The following is a 15,309-nucleotide window of genomic DNA, read 5'->3' on the forward strand; positions in this document are numbered from 1 at the left end:
ACATGGAGAACATTTTCCAGGGATAAAGCCTAACCTACTCCCAATCCCAGACTCTCAGTGGGCACCTGTGGTGGGAGTGGTTCAGACAGGATCTTGCTGTTTTCTGTTGCTGGGAGGGACACATGACACCGCCCAGTTCCATCTAATAATTTGGCAGCGGCGTCCTCACCGTTCTGGGGGTAGAGGGAGGGGGAAGTGGTGGTTGGAAATTTTGAGAGGCAGAATTGGTTGGCCTTGGGAGAGAGTGTCCTTCTGTCTGAGGGTGATAGAGCATCTTCTCTGGACCCAGACAGGTAGTGGGAGGGCAGTCCAAGTCTAGACAGGTGGAAGAAGTGAGGAAGACAGGAAGGTGTTGGCAACTTCTTCTGTGGCACAGAAGGCTGGGGCTGGAGATCCTTAGACCTTGGTGACCTGCTCCCTGCTCTCTTCCATGGGGGTCAATCCCACAGAGAGCTGCTCTTCTCTGGGGGCGAGGGGGGACCCGAAGGGGTCTGGGCCAAGGAGTTTCAGGAGAACCACATCCTGGGAGAACTCCCGGGAGTCCACTCCAACTGTACCTACGAGTTGCCCGGCCACTCCTGAGACAAATCCATCGTTCATTCATTCAATCACATTTATTAAGCATTTTCTGTGTGCAGAGTACTGTACTACACACTTGGGAAAGTACAATACAACAATGAACAGTGACTATCCCTGCCCACAACAAACTCACAGTCTAGAGCGGGGGGAGACAGACATCAATACAAACAGACTTCAGTGTAAACAAAAAAAATTACAGATATATACATATGGATATACATACATGGATTAAGACTGTGAGCCCCACGTGGGGCAACCTGATCAACTTGTAAATTCCCCAGCGCTTAGAACAGTGCTTTGCACATAGTAAGCACTTAACAAATGCCATCATTATTATTATTATTATTATAAGTGCTGTGGGGCTGGTGGTGGGGGAAGAGCAAAGGGAGCAAGTCAGGGTGATGCATAAGGGAGTGGGAGATGAGGAATAGTGGAGCTAGGTCTGGGAAGGCCTCTTGGAGGAGATGTGCCTTCAATAAGGCCGTGAAGAGGGGTAGAGTGTCTGTCGGATTTGATGAGGGAGGGCATTCCAGGCCAGAGGCAGGTTGAGGGTGAGGGCTATGCGGTGAGGTAGACGAGATAGAGATACAGTGAGAAGGTTAGCATTAGAGGATTGAAGAGTGTGGCCTGGGTTGTAGTAAGAGAATAGTAAGGTGAGTTAGGAGGGGGCAAGGTGATTGAATGCTTTAAAGCCACCTCCAAGAGGCTTTCCCTGACTAAACCATCATTTCCTCTTCTCCCACTGCCTTCTGTCTCACCCTTTCACTTGAATTAGCATCCCTTTTATTCACCTTACCCTCAGCCCTACAGTCCGTGTATACATATCCATAATTTATTTAAAGTCTGTCTTCCGCTCCAGACTGTAAGCTCACTGCGGACAGGGAATGTGTCTACCAACTCTGTCATATTGGATTCTTCTCAGCACTAAGTATCATGCTGTGTACCCGGTCCACTCAATAAATATCACTGATGGATTGATGGATAATGTCTGGTGCCTGTTCTAGATTCTACGCTCGTTGTTGGCAGGGAAGTCTGTTACATTATACTTTCCCAATCACTTAGTACAGTGCTCTGCACACAGTAAGCTTTCAATACATGTTTGACTGATTGATTGACTGATTGATCAACCCCACCTCCATTCTTTCCTTCCTTCTTTCCTTCATTCAGCCGTATTTATTGAGCACTTACTGTGTGCAGAGCACTGTGCTAAGCGCTTGGAAAGTTCAATTCGGCATCAAATAGAGATGATCCCTTCCCAACAATGAGCTCACAGTCTAGAAGGGGGGAGACAGACAACAAAACAAAACAAGTAGGCATCAATAGCATCAATAGAAATATAGTTATAGATATATACACATCATTAATAAAATTAAAAGAATAATATATATGTACATGTATACACAAGTGCTGTGGAGCGGGAGGTAGAGCAGAGGGAGGGAGTCGAGGCGATGGGGAGGGGAGGAGGAGCAGAGGAAAAGGGGGGCTCAGTCTGGGAAAGCCTCCTGGAGGAGGTGAGCTTTCAGTAGGGGGAAGCATGCTCGTTTGGCAGATGTGAGGAGGGAGGGCACTTAGGACTTGAGCCAGGGGTCGACGGTGGGACAGGCAAGAACGAGGCACAGTGAGGAGGTTAGCGACACCAGAGGAGTGGAGTGTGCAGACTGGGCTGTAAAAAGAGAGAAGGGAGGTGAGGTAGGAGGGGGCAAGGTGATGGAGAGTTTTGAAGCCAATAATGAGGAGTTTTTGCTTGACACGAAGGTTGATGGGCAACCACTGGAAATTTTTGATGAAGGGGGTGACATGCTCAGAGCGTTTCTGTAGAAAGATAATCCGGGCAGCAGAGTGAAGAATAGTCTGATTACAGTTAGGGTTAGGGTTAAGATTAGACTGAAGCAGGGAGAGACAGAAGGTTGAGAGATCAGAAAGGATGCTGATGCAGTAATCCATTCGGGTTACGATGAGTGATTGTACTAACAAGGTAGCAGTTTGGATGGAGACGAAAGGGCGGATCTTGTCAGTGCTAGGCTTGAGTTAAGGAACAGACCTGAGGTGAGGTGTTTTCCGTTTTATAGGGCAGCCCCGTCCCCCCCAGCCCCAGCCAATCCATTTCTTCCCCAGGTGCCTCTAAATGGGGTCAGGAGGCACTACCGCTTTATGGCCCCAGAGGCTGCTGGGCTCTTCCCTGCCCTATATAAAGCCTCCCGAGCCAGGCCTGCTCCAGTTTGCAAGAGGATGGGAGGCAGAGCGTGGCCTGCCATGGGCTTCAGTGAGTAGGGGGCTCTGGCTGTTCCAGCTCTACCCCCTTTTTGGGGTGGGTGGGTGGGTGTGGGACTGGGATTGCTGATGCCTATTGTACTGATGATGATAATAATGATGAAGGCTGGGGGAGGGATATTAGGTTTGGGCTGGTGGGTTGGAGAAGGGGGGTGGGGGAGGGGTTGATTCCAGGGTTTCAGAAATGGCTTAAATATCCACTTTGGGGGCAAGGAGGGGTGTTGGAGTGTGCCTAATGGGTTGTGACATCGCCAATGGTATGTAAATCTTATGTGTTAGCTGGGGAGGGACTACGAGGGGATGAGGATGCTGAGGGTTCTGATTGCTTTTTGTTGGTGTGGGGCTAGGGGAAAGTCTGAGGAGGCGGGGCCTTGAGGCTGAGAGCTATTCTTGCTCTGCTAGAAAGTGAGAGTGCACCACCTGGCACTCACCCCACATGCCACATGTATTCGTCAGTAGGGCGTCCTCTGTCCCAGCCCTTCAGGACTCCCAACCCCAGGTCCAGCAGTCACCCCAAAACTAGGTCTCACCTTCTGCAAGACCGAGGCCATCTGATCCCCAAACCTTCCCCTAACTAATTTCCCCATCCTGCATATGCCCTCAACCCCAAACCATCAAGAACAGACAGACAACAAAACAAAACATATTAACAAAATAAAAGAAATAGAATAAATATGTACAAATAAAATAGAGTAATAAATATGTACAAACATATACATATATACAGGTGCTGTAGGGAGGGGAAGGAGGTAAGGCGGGGGGATGGGGAGGGGGAAGAGGGGGAGAGGAAGGAGGGGGCTCAGTCTGGGAAGGCCTTCTGGAGGAGGTGAGCTCTTAGTAGGGCTTTGAAGGGAGGAAGAGAGCTAGCTTGGTGGATGTGCGGAGGGAGGGCATTCCAGGCCAGGGCGATGACGTGGGCTGGGGGTCGACAGCGGGACAGGCAAGAATGAGGCACAGTGAGGAGATTAGCAGCAGAGGGTGTGGGCTGGGCTGTAGAAGGATAGAGGGGAGGTGAGGTAGGAGGGGGCGAGGGGATGGATGGCCTTGAAGCCAAGGGTGAGGAGTTTTTGCCTGATGTGTAGGTTGACTAGTAGCCACTGGAAATTTTTGAGGAGGGGAGTAACATGCCCAGAGCGTTTCTGCACAAAGATGACCCGGGCAGTGGCTTGAAGTATGGATTGAAGTGGGGAGAGTGCTTGGCACATAGTAAGTGCCTAACAAATACCATTCTTATTATCATTAGGAGCAGAACACATTTGATCTTTTCTTAAAACTTTGGTATGATCAAGTGGGAAGAGTCCAGGCCTGGGTTAGAATCCCAGCTCTGACCCTTGCCTGCTGGGTGAACTAACTGCAACCCTAACCCTTGCACTTGGATTTGGACCCTTTATTCACCCCACTCTCACCCCCAAAACACTTGCGATGTACATATCCCACAATCCTAACCCTGGGAGTCAGAGGACCTGTGTTTTAAACCCCGCTGTTCCTTACCTGCTACGTGACCGCATCCTAACCCCAGATTAAACTCCCTTTTGGGATCCTCACTGCCCAGACATCAGAAAGAAAAATAAAAATGGGATGTTGGCAAAAGGGGGACTGTTTTCAAGCCATGAACTCCAGATTTGACTCCCCTTTAGAGTCTTCATGGTCCAGGTGCCAGGAGAGGTGATAAAAATAAGTACGCTAGCCAAATGTTGAGTTGACCTAACACTATGACCCCAGGTTTGAGCCTTAGTATTTTGTTCTTCACGGCTCAGTTTTAGGGAAAGAACAATAAAATTATGGATTCTGACAAAAGGGAGGTAGGTCTCGAGCTTTAAACCCCATATTGGAGTCTTCCCAGTCGGGTGCTCACGGCCCAGGCGCCGGGAACAAAAATACAAATATCGCTGCCGGCAAAGGGGTAGGACCGGCCCGGTGCCATGAACTTTGGATTAGAATCTGCTCCTTTGGGTCTCTGTGGCCCAGTCGCCTGGAAGAACAATAAGAACAGGGGTGCTGGTAAAAGCTGGAGCTGGCCTTATGCCATGAATCTCCAGACTCGATTCTCACAACTGAGTCTTCTTGAACTGGGCTCATGGGAAAGTAAAGATGGGTTTGGCTTCCTCACTTTCCTCTTAATTTGACTCTACCCTTAGGTTTAGAAAACTAGACCCCATTTGAGGCCCAACAGGTTGAAGAACTTCCAGTGAATTCAGACAATGATTGCCAGAATAGTTTTCACCTGGATCTTTTCCCCCAGCCCACTCTACTGTCTTTACAGTGTACAGGTGGGCTAAGCTTCTCCGACTCTGAGCCTCTTGAATAGGTCAGAAAGGGTGTGATCTCTGGGAAGGGTGCATTTTATAGTCTCTTAAAGCGTTACTTTGGGCAGTGTGATCCAGCGGGGAGAGTCCAGGTCTAGGAGTCAGAGGACCTGGGTTCTAATCCCAGCTCTGCCCCTTGCCTGCTCTGTGACCTTGGCCAAGTCATTTTACTTCTGTGCTGTACTTTCTTCACCTGTAAAATGTTGATTGAATACCTGTACCTGGATTTGCTCCCTTCATTCACCCCTCCCTCAACCCCACAGCACTTGAGTTCATAGCTATAATTTATGATTTTAACGTCTGTCTTTCCCTTCCCATAATCGGTTTAAAGTGTAGAGGGCCGTATCTCCCAACTCTGTTATATCGTCCTCTCCCAAGCACTTAGTACAGTGTTCTGTAAACAGTAAGCGCTCAGTAAATACCACTGATGGATTGACTGTTCTTCCTCCCATTTAAAACATGGGCCCCATGTCGGACAGGGACTGTGTCCAATCTGCTTATCTCCTATCTCCCCCAGTGCTTAGTATGGCACTTGGGACCTAGTAAGTACTTAACAGAGACCATCATTTTTATTTCTACTATGCTTTCCGGTTGCAGTCGGTGTGTCGAACATGCGCTAAAGTAAAAGGGAGGAGCAGGGGTGCGTGACGTGGTCATACTTGAGTCTGCACCTTCTAATTGCCCCACCCTCAGCTCCACAACACTTTGGTATGTATCCCTAATTTAGTTATAATGATAATAATTGTACCTGTTTTAGAGCTTACTATGTGTCGAGGACAGTTCTAAGCACCAGGGTGGTTACAAGTTAACTAGATTGAACACAGTCCCTGTCCCCTATGGGGGTGCACAGTCTAAATAGGATCGAGTAGAATTTAATCCCCAAGTTACAGAAGAAGTCACTGAGGCATAGAGAAATGAAGGTCACACAGCAGATAAGTGGCGGAGCCCCGATTAGGACCCAGGTCTTTGGACTCCCACCCCTGTGCTCTTTCCACTAGGACAAGTTGCTTTTCCCCCACTAGAATGTCAGCTCCTTGTGGTAAGAAATCTGATGGATCATGCTCTCCCAAGTGCTTATGTACATACAGAGAAGCCACGTGTCTCAGCGGAAAGAGCACTGGCTTGGCAGTCGGAGGATGTGGGTTCTAATTCTGGCTCTGTCACATCTGCCACGTGACCTTGGGCAAGCCACTTAACTTCTCTGTGCCTGTTACCTCATCTGTAAAATGGGGATTAAGACTGTAAACCCCAAGTGGGACGACCCGATTACCTTGTATCCTCCCCAGTGCTTGGCACAGAGGAAGTGCTTGACAAATACCATCATTATCATTATTATCTGTAATTTATTTATATTGTCTGTTTCCCCCTCTCTAGACTATAAAATCATCATAGTCAAGAAATGTGCCTACCAACTCTGGTGTACTGTAGTCTCCCAACTGCTTAATATACATAACTGTAATTTTATTTATGTATATTAACATTAGTAACTCTCTCTAGTCTTTAAGCTTGCCATGGGCAGGGAACGCATCCATCGTCATCGTACTCTTCCGAACACTTACTACAGCGCTCTGTACACGGTTAGCGTTCAATAAATACAACCGACCGCCGCTCCGCACCGGGCGAGGGGCAATCGGCGTGAGAGGAGGCAGAAAGAACCCGGGCCCGAGAGAGGCCGTGGGTTCTAATCCTGGCTCTTCCACATGTCTGCTGTGCGATCCTGGGCAAGTCACTTCTCTGTAGCTCACTTTTCTCATCTGTACAGTGGGGATTACAGGGGTACGGGGACTGTGTCCAACGTGATTTCCTAGCATCTACCCCAGCGCTTAGAACAGTGCCTGGTACATAGTAAGTGCTTAACAAGTACCTCCATTATTATAATTATTCTCTCCCATAGTAAGGGCCTCGGACACAGCCGCATCTAGCCAGGAGCCGGGAGCAGGATTTGGCGAGGGAAATCCATCAGGCGCCTGAGGATCCAGAGAAGGGGGGTATCCCCCTCCAGGGGCAGTCAGGCGGGCAGAGCTGTGGGGGTGGGAGGCTTCGTCACCTCATCCCGCCACCCTCCCCCGCCCCCTCTTGTTCCCCGAAACTCCCCCTCCCCCACCCCCTGTTCTCTAGGAAGGGCCAAATCCAGCCAAACCGTGAGTGGTACAGGGAATAATGGCTTCGTCAAACCACAGGGAAAGAGATCAAATGAGGGACAATTAGCCCGACGTGAGCACGGTTTTCGGGAAAGTGGGGTCATCTGGTGGGGGTCCCGGGGAGCTCCTCGGCCCCCCACTCCCTTCCATGGGGGCCTCTGCGCTTTCCTGCCAAGACGGGGCTGGTCCCGTCCCGCAGCCCCGGTGTTCCTGCTGTAGCCCAGGAGACGACAGACCGGTGGGCGCCACCGACCCCGCCCGCCTCCGCTAGGGCCCCTCTCCTCAGCTGCTCCGGGGCCCCCTCCCCTCCCCTGCCTGCCTGCCTGCCTGCCCGCCCGCCTGCCCGCCCCATATAAGCCTCCGAGGGCCACCCCCCCCGCCCCCCGCCTTCTCAGGCGTGCTTTTTGCACCTTCTGCTAAACGGCGCGGCTCCTCGCAGGCTGGCAGGTGTTTGGTAAAGGGGGTCGTTCTGCCACTTTTTTTTGCGCTTGGGGGGTAGGGGCGGCTGTTCTGTCAGAGTGGGTTAAGTTGACCCCACGTGGTGAGCGGCGGTGGTTGCAGGTAACTAGAGGGGGCTGTCCTGGCTTGGGGCTCGGAGCTGCCACCTGTTTCTGTTGTCACTCTATGACAACACTTGTTCAGGTTAATGTATTTCCTGTATTTGTTTTCAGCCATCTGACAGATCTCGAGCCTTTGACTGTTTCTAACCCACTCCTGCAGATACGTAAGTCCACTCTCTCCTCTTTAACTTTTTAACTTTTGGTGGTGGAGGAATGTGTGCTTCAGAGAAACTGCATTGTTTGTCTTTCCTCCCCTTTCCTTCTCAGCCCCCAGGAGCCCCATCAGATGTTCTCCACCCCTGCTCTCTTGCCTTGGAGCACTGTTGGGTGCAATGTGGGCACTAGGACCCTTCAAGCTTCTCAACAGTTGAGTGAATTCAACTTTGTTGTCCCCTGCGACCAGCAACAATGACTCTTCTCCATCGTTAATGCCCATTCCTATTGCCTTTAACCTTTGTGGTATACTTAAGTCTTGGTTTAAATCCTCAGTGCTCCGTACTCCTTCCTGGCCACTGAGGCAACTGCCAATGCTCAAAACAGGGCTCTCTTCTGAGAGAATGTTTAATAACAGCTATTACTGATACCCAAGCAGATGATGCTCCTGAAGCCACTGCCTTTGCCCTGCCCCTAAATCTTCCTCACCTATTCTACATCCACCCTTATTCTTCAGACATCACTCCTGCCTGACTTCCAAATCATTCCATCAACTTTGATTCTCTTTAATTCACACATTCTAAACACTCGCATCCCCTTATCTTATCTCACCAATGACCATCTTTTACTATTCCTTGTGTTTGAATTACTTCCTTCCTCATTGTTTACAAACATGCCCCAGTTCCCCTAATAAAAAAAGATACTGACCCACCATCTTTTTATGAAGCTTTTGGTCTCCACACCTGGCAGTGCACAGGTTAGGGTGGGATGACTAAAGTGAGATAATTATTTATTTTTTTTTATTTACTTTGCTAGCCTCTCTACAGCAGATGCCCAGTACACTTCCTGGCCTCATGAACCATCTGTCAGCCACTGGGACATTTGGTTCTAATCTCAGACCAGCCATTGAGATGGAGCTGTGAGCTCTGCTGCTACATCAAAGGGAAGGTGTTGGCTTTACTTCTTTTTTTGTGTGTGTGTGTCTGAGTGGAGGGGGTTAGGATTAGCTGGCTTGAAGGGGAGAGCAGTGAGGAAGAGGAGACCACTGTGGACACAGAAGCTGCTTCTGGAAATGGGGGCTGGGGCTCTGTGCAGGGAACTGGTTCTGTGTGACTCGACTGTGGGTCTGAGAAGACCCAGGGCCCTTAATTCTATAGATGGGTCTAATCTCTGGGTGCTCACAGTCCTGTCTCCAGGGTCACTGTGTACATCCCTGGCCTCCCTGAAGGGACTCTTCTGTGTCACACAGTTGTTTTTGGGGAATAGAGGAGGGAGATGTGTTGTGAAGAGAGAGGCAGGGAAGGTCATTGTCCACTTAATCGTTTGGGAAACTGAATTCTGGGGAGTTGATTGTGAGATGAATGTCAGTGCTGAGAGAGAGCATGAGTAGGTTGCATAGAGGCTGAAACTGCAGGCATGGTAGTAGAAACTGACTTTCCAATATGTAGCAGTGAGGGATATATTTGTCAGAAATACCTGCCTTACAGGTCTGATACTGAGGGGAGAAAGGGATTTAGTGCAAGAGTAGGTTAGAGCATAGTGAACAGTCCTCTTTAGAACTGCTCTGTACAGTCCACAGTAGGAACCTTTTCTGTATCTGTAAGGAGTTGTTCTTGGGTGGGTGTGTGTGTGTGTGTGTCTCCACCCCATTCTTCTCTGGAGTATTGTAGCCTTCTACCTGAGTTTTTTTGTTTTGTTTTGTTTTTTGATAGGGAGCATAGAAAGCAGATAAAGTCCTGGGCATTGCAGGCCTTAACACACCTCTGTTCAATCAGTTGTTACCCTTTTTTTTTTTTTTTTTTTTTTTTGTCCATGCTATCCTTGGCATAGGTTTGTGGAGATCCAGTGTCAGGAGAAGGCAAAAGTGGAGATTCTAGGCTGACTGGGTGTCTTGTCATGTTTTTTTTTTTTTTGGCTTTTTATGTAGAATCAGTAGATTTGGGGGCGGTGGAGGAATGTGTCTTTGAGAGAAACTGCATCAGTTGCATTTCTTTGCCTTTTCTTCTCAGCCCCCAGGAGCACCATCGGATCCTCTCCATTCCTTGCTCTTGTGCCCACAGAGCACTGGTGGGGACCATCTGGGCACTAGGACCATCTTGATCATCTCCCAGCAGGTGAGAGTGAATTAAACTTTGTTCTCTCCTGTGCTCACCAACAATGGCTTTCCTCCCTCAGTGAAACCCAGGGTATTGCCTTCAATCTCTGGTGTAGACTTAGCTCCTCCCTTAAATCCTCAGTGTTCCCTACTCCCTCCTTGCCCACCGAGGAAAATGCTAGTGCTCAAAGCAGAGTGGTGTACTTCAGAAGCATTTAATAAGTGTTACTACCATGCAAGAGTCGGGTGCCTTTGAAGCCAGTGGATTTGCTTTGTCCCCAAATGTTCCTCACCTATTCCACATCCCTCTTCGTACTTCCCAGCTGTCCCACCTGACTTCTAAATATTCCTTTCAACTTAGATTCCCCTCACCTGGCACATCTGAAACTCACATTCACTTTTTTTCCTTCCTGATGACCATCTTCTACTGCTCTCTGTGCTGAACTACTTCCTCAGTGCTATCAAATATGGCCACAGTTTTCCATAATAAAACTAAAATTAGCCTGCCACTCCGACTTTACATTCTTTTCCCACAAGTCCTGCAGCCTCAACACCTGGCCAGGGATAGTTTGGGGTGGGATGCATAAAGCTAGGTTTTTTTTTTTTTTTTTTTTTTTTGACTAGCTCTTACTCTACAGCAGATGCCCAACATTTTCCAGCCTCATGGACTATCCCTCTGCCATTTGGACCATCGGGTCAAGTATCAGATGTGACTTGCTGTTGAGATGGAGCTGTTGGCTGTACTGTCACCTCCAAGGGAAGGTTTCTTTTTTCTTCCTGTGTGTGTGTGTTTGAATGGAGAGGGTTAGCTGGATTGGGAGAGAGAGCAGAGAGGAAGAGGAGGCCACTGTGGACACACGCTGCTTCTGGAAATGGACGCTGGGGCTCTGTGCAGGGAACTGGTTCTGTTTGACTCGACTGTGGGTCTGAGAAGACCCAGGGCCCTTAATTCTATAGATGGGTCTAATCTCTGGGTGCTCACAGTCCCGTCTCCAGAGTCACTCTGTACATCCTCAGTCTCCCACGAAGGGACTCTTCTGTGTCCAGCAGTCACTTCTTCTGTGGAAGAGAGGAGGAAGGTGCTTTTTGAAGAGAGGGGCAGGGAAGATCATAGTCTCCTTTATCCTCTTCAACTCCATTAAGGAGTCTTTATTGTGAAATGTCTGTGGTGAGACAGATTGAGGAAGTGAGTTGAAAAGAGGCCAGAGGGCTGAAAGTGCAGGCCTTGTACTTGAAACTGACTTTACGATATACAAAATTGTAGGGTATCTTTGGAAGTCAGAAATACCGGTCATACAGGTCCGGTACATGGGGCAACATGGGGAGGGATCTGTAGGGGTAGAGAGGGGTCCAGTGCAAGAGTAGGGCAGAGCATAGTGACCAGCCTTGGCACTGCCAATGCCTAACACCTCTGGTTTTCACAGAAAGGATCTCTCCATCACTGTAAGGGGATGCTCTTGGAGGGAGAGGGAGGTCAGTGTTAAGACTAAGACGGTGTGTATGATGTCTGTGTCCCTACCTCTATTCTTCTCTGGAGTGTTGTAGCTTCCTGAGTTTAGGGACCCTAGAAAGCAGATAGTCCCGGACACTGCAGGGTTTCCTGCATCCCTGTTCATTCATTGATTCAATTGTATTTATTGAGCGCTTACTGTGTGCAGAGCACTGTTCTAAGCACTTGGGAAGTACAAGTTGGCAAAATACAGAGATGGTCCCTACCAAACAACGGGCTCACAGTCTAGAAAATTCAATCAGCAGTTGCCCCGGAAACCTCTTGTGGCTTGTCTTGGTCTTTCCTGGCCTGGATGTGTGGAGGAGCCAGGGTGTCTGCCTGTCCTCCTAGGCTTTGAACCATCAGTTGATTTGGGGGTGGTGAAGGCATGTGTGCTTTAGAGAAACTGCATTGTTTGCCTTTCCTCCTGTTTCCTCCTCAGCCCCCAGGAGCCTCATCAGATCATCTCCACCCCGGCTCTCTTGCCTTGGTGTGCTGTTGGGTGCAATGTGGGCACTAGGACTCTTCAAACCTCTGCAGGTGAATGCATTCAACTTTGTTGTCACCTGCAACGATTCCTCCATTATTAATGCCCAATCCTATTGTCTGTAACCTCTGTTGTAGACTTAAGTCCTGCCTTAAATCCCCAGTGCTCCCTACTCATTCCTTGCTACTGAAGCAACTGCCAATGCTCAAAACAGGGCTCTCTTCTGAGAGAATACTTAATAACAACTACCATTTAATAATCCCGACTCTGCCACATGTCTGCTGTGACCTTGGGCAAGTCACTTAACTTCTCTGAGCCTGTTACCTCATCTGTAAAATGGGGATTAAGACTATGAGCCCCACGTGGGACAGCTTTATCACCTTGTATCCCCCCAGTGCTTAGAACAGTGCTCTGCATATAGTAAGCACCTAAGAAATGTCATTATATATACTAATACCCAAGCAGATGATGCTCCTGAAGCCATTGGCTTTGCTGTGCCCCTAAATGTTCCTCACCTATTCCACATCCACCCTCGTTCTTCAGACATCACACCTGCCCGACTTCCAAATCATTCTGTCAACTTTGGTTCTCTTTAGGTCACACATTCTAAACACTCACATACCCTTCTCATCTTCCTAATGACCATCTTCTAGTATTCCTTGTTGAATTACTTCCTTCCTCAATGTTCACAAATATGCCCCAGTTCCACTAACAAAAAAAATACTGACCCACCCAATCCAGCTCTGTATTCTTTTTATGAAGTTCTTCAGTCTCCACACCTGGCAGTGCACAGGTTAGGGTGGGATGACCAAAGTGGAAAAAAAAAATTTTTTTTTCCACTAGTCTCTTTACAGCAGATGCCCAGTGCATTTCCTGGCCTTTTGAACCATCTGTCAGCCATTGGGACCTTTTGGTTCTAATCTCAGACCAGCCTTTGAGATGGAGCTGTGATTCTTCTGCTACATCAAAGGGAAGGTGTTTGGCTTTTTCTTTTTTTTTTTTTTTGCGTGTGCTCACAGGCATGGTATGTGTGTGACTGGAGAGGGTTAGGGTTATCTGGTTTTAGTGGGAGAGCAGTGAGGAAGAGGAGACCACTGTGGACTCATAAGCTGCTTCTGGAAATGGGGGCTGGGGCTCTGTGCAGGGAACTGGTTCTGTTTGACTCGACTGCGGGTCTGAGAAGACCCAGGGCCCTTAATTCTATAGATGGGTCTAATCTCTGGGTGCTCACAGTCCCGTCTCCAGAGTCACTCTGTACATCCCCGGCCCCCCTGAAGGGACTCTTCTGTGTCTCACAGTTGCTTTTGGGGAAGAGAGGTGGGAGATGTTTTGTGGAGAGAGGGGGCAGGGAAGGTCATTGTCCACTTGATCTTTTGGGAAACTGACTTATGGGGAGTTGATTGTGAAATCAGTGTCAGTGGTGAGAGAGAACATGAGTAGGTTGCCTAGAGGCTGAAACTGCAGGCATGGTAGTAGAAACTGACTTTCCAATATGCAGAAGTGTGGGATCTATTTGTCAGAAATACCAGCCTTACAGGCCTGATACTGAGGGTAGAAAGGGGTTGAGTGCAAGAGTAGGGTAGAGCATAGTGAACAGTCCTCCTCGGAACTGCTCTGCACCTCTTTAGAGTCCACAGAAGTAATGTTTTCTGTATGTGTAAGGGCTTGCTCTCGGTGTGTGTGTGTGTGTGTGTGTGTGTGTGTGTGTGTGTGTCCCCACCCCATTCTTCTCTGGAGTATTGTAGCCTTCTACCTGAGTTTGTTATTGGTAGGGAGCATAGAAAGCAGATAAAGTGCTGGGTATTGAAGGCCTTATAACACCCCTGTTCAGTCAGTAGTTGCCCTGTTTGTCTTTTTTTTTTTTTTTTTGTCCATGCTATCCTTGGCGTGGGTTTGTGGAGATCCAGTGTCAGGGGAAGGCAAAAGTGGAGAAGCCAGGCTGTCTGTGGGTGCCTTGTTATCATATGTGGTGTGTGTGGTCTTCTTTTTGGTGTAGTCAGTTGAGTGGGTGGTGGAGGAGGAATGTCCTTGAGAGAAACTGCATTGTTTGCATTTCTTTTCCTTTCCTTCTCAGCCCCCAGGAGCACCATCAGATCTCTTCCACTCCTTGCTCTTGTGCCCATGGAGTGCTGCTGTAGACCATCTGGGCACTAGGACCACCTCGGTCATCTCATGGCAGGTGAGAGTGAACTGAACTTTGTTCTCTTCTGTACTCAACAACAATGGTTCCCCTCCCTCATCGACACCCACGGTATTGCCTTCCCTCTCTGGTCTAGACTTAGCTCCCGCCTTAATTCCCCACCTTTCCCTACTCCCTCCTTGCCCACTGAGGCAAATGCCAGTGCTCAAAGCAGAGTTCTGTACATCAGAAGCATTTAATAAGCATTATTATTGCTACCCAAGAGTCGGGTGCCTGTGAAGCTCCTGGATTTACCCTGTCCCCAAATGTTCCTCACCTATTCAACATCCATCTTCATTCTTCCTAGGTGTCCCACCTGACTTGTAAATATTCCTTCCAACTATGCTTCCCCTAGCTCGGCAGATCCAAAACTCAAAATCACTTCTTTCCCTTCCCGATGACCGTCATCTACTGCTCTGTGCTGAATTATTTTCTCATTGCTATCACACATGGCCAGTTTTCCCTAAGTAAGAAAACAAAACAAAAAATAGCCTGCTGCTCCAACTTCATATCCTTTCCTCACAAGTCCTGCAGCCTCAACACCGGGATAGGGTCGGGTGGGAGGCCCAAAGTGATTTTTTTTATTTTTTCTAATGTTTTGACAAGCTCTTAATTTCTCTACAGCAGATGCCCAGTGCATTTCCCAGCCTCATGGACTCTCCCTCTGCCGTTTGGACCATCGGGTCACGTATCAGACATGCCCTGCTGTTGAGATGGACCTGTTGGCTGTGCTGTCACCTCAAAGGGAAGGTGTGTCTTTCTTTTTTTTTTTTCCATGTGTGTGTGTTTGGAAAGGGTTAGCTGGATTTGGGGAGAGAGGAACAGCGAGGAAGAGGAGGCCACTGTGGACACAGAAGCCTGTTCTGTATATGGGGGTTGGGGCTCTGGGCAGGCAACTGGTTCTGTTTGACTCAACTGTGGGTCTGAGAAGACCCGGGGCCCTTAATTCTATAGACGGGTCTAATCTCTGGGTGCTCACAGTCCCGTCTCCGCAGTCACTCTGTACATGCTCACTCTCCCGCGAAGGGACTCTTCTGAGTCTGGCAGTC

At 48.8% G+C, this 15,309-nt stretch overlaps 1 long non-coding RNA gene across 1 annotated transcript; it reads left to right on the forward strand.

Moving 5' to 3' along the window:
* Positions 1-8,130: 8,130 nt before the first annotated feature.
* Positions 8,131-10,794, forward strand: LOC119945013. The gene is made up of 4 exons (XR_005456139.1): positions 8,131-8,223; positions 8,827-8,958; positions 10,020-10,124; positions 10,730-10,794. It is a non-coding gene; the product is annotated as an uncharacterized LOC119945013 (long non-coding RNA).
* The last annotated feature ends 4,515 nt before the right edge of the window (positions 10,795-15,309 follow it).

Source organism: Tachyglossus aculeatus, chromosome 24, assembly GCF_015852505.1.
Source record: "Tachyglossus aculeatus isolate mTacAcu1 chromosome 24, mTacAcu1.pri, whole genome shotgun sequence".
Taxonomy (NCBI): Eukaryota; Metazoa; Chordata; class Mammalia; order Monotremata; family Tachyglossidae; genus Tachyglossus; species Tachyglossus aculeatus.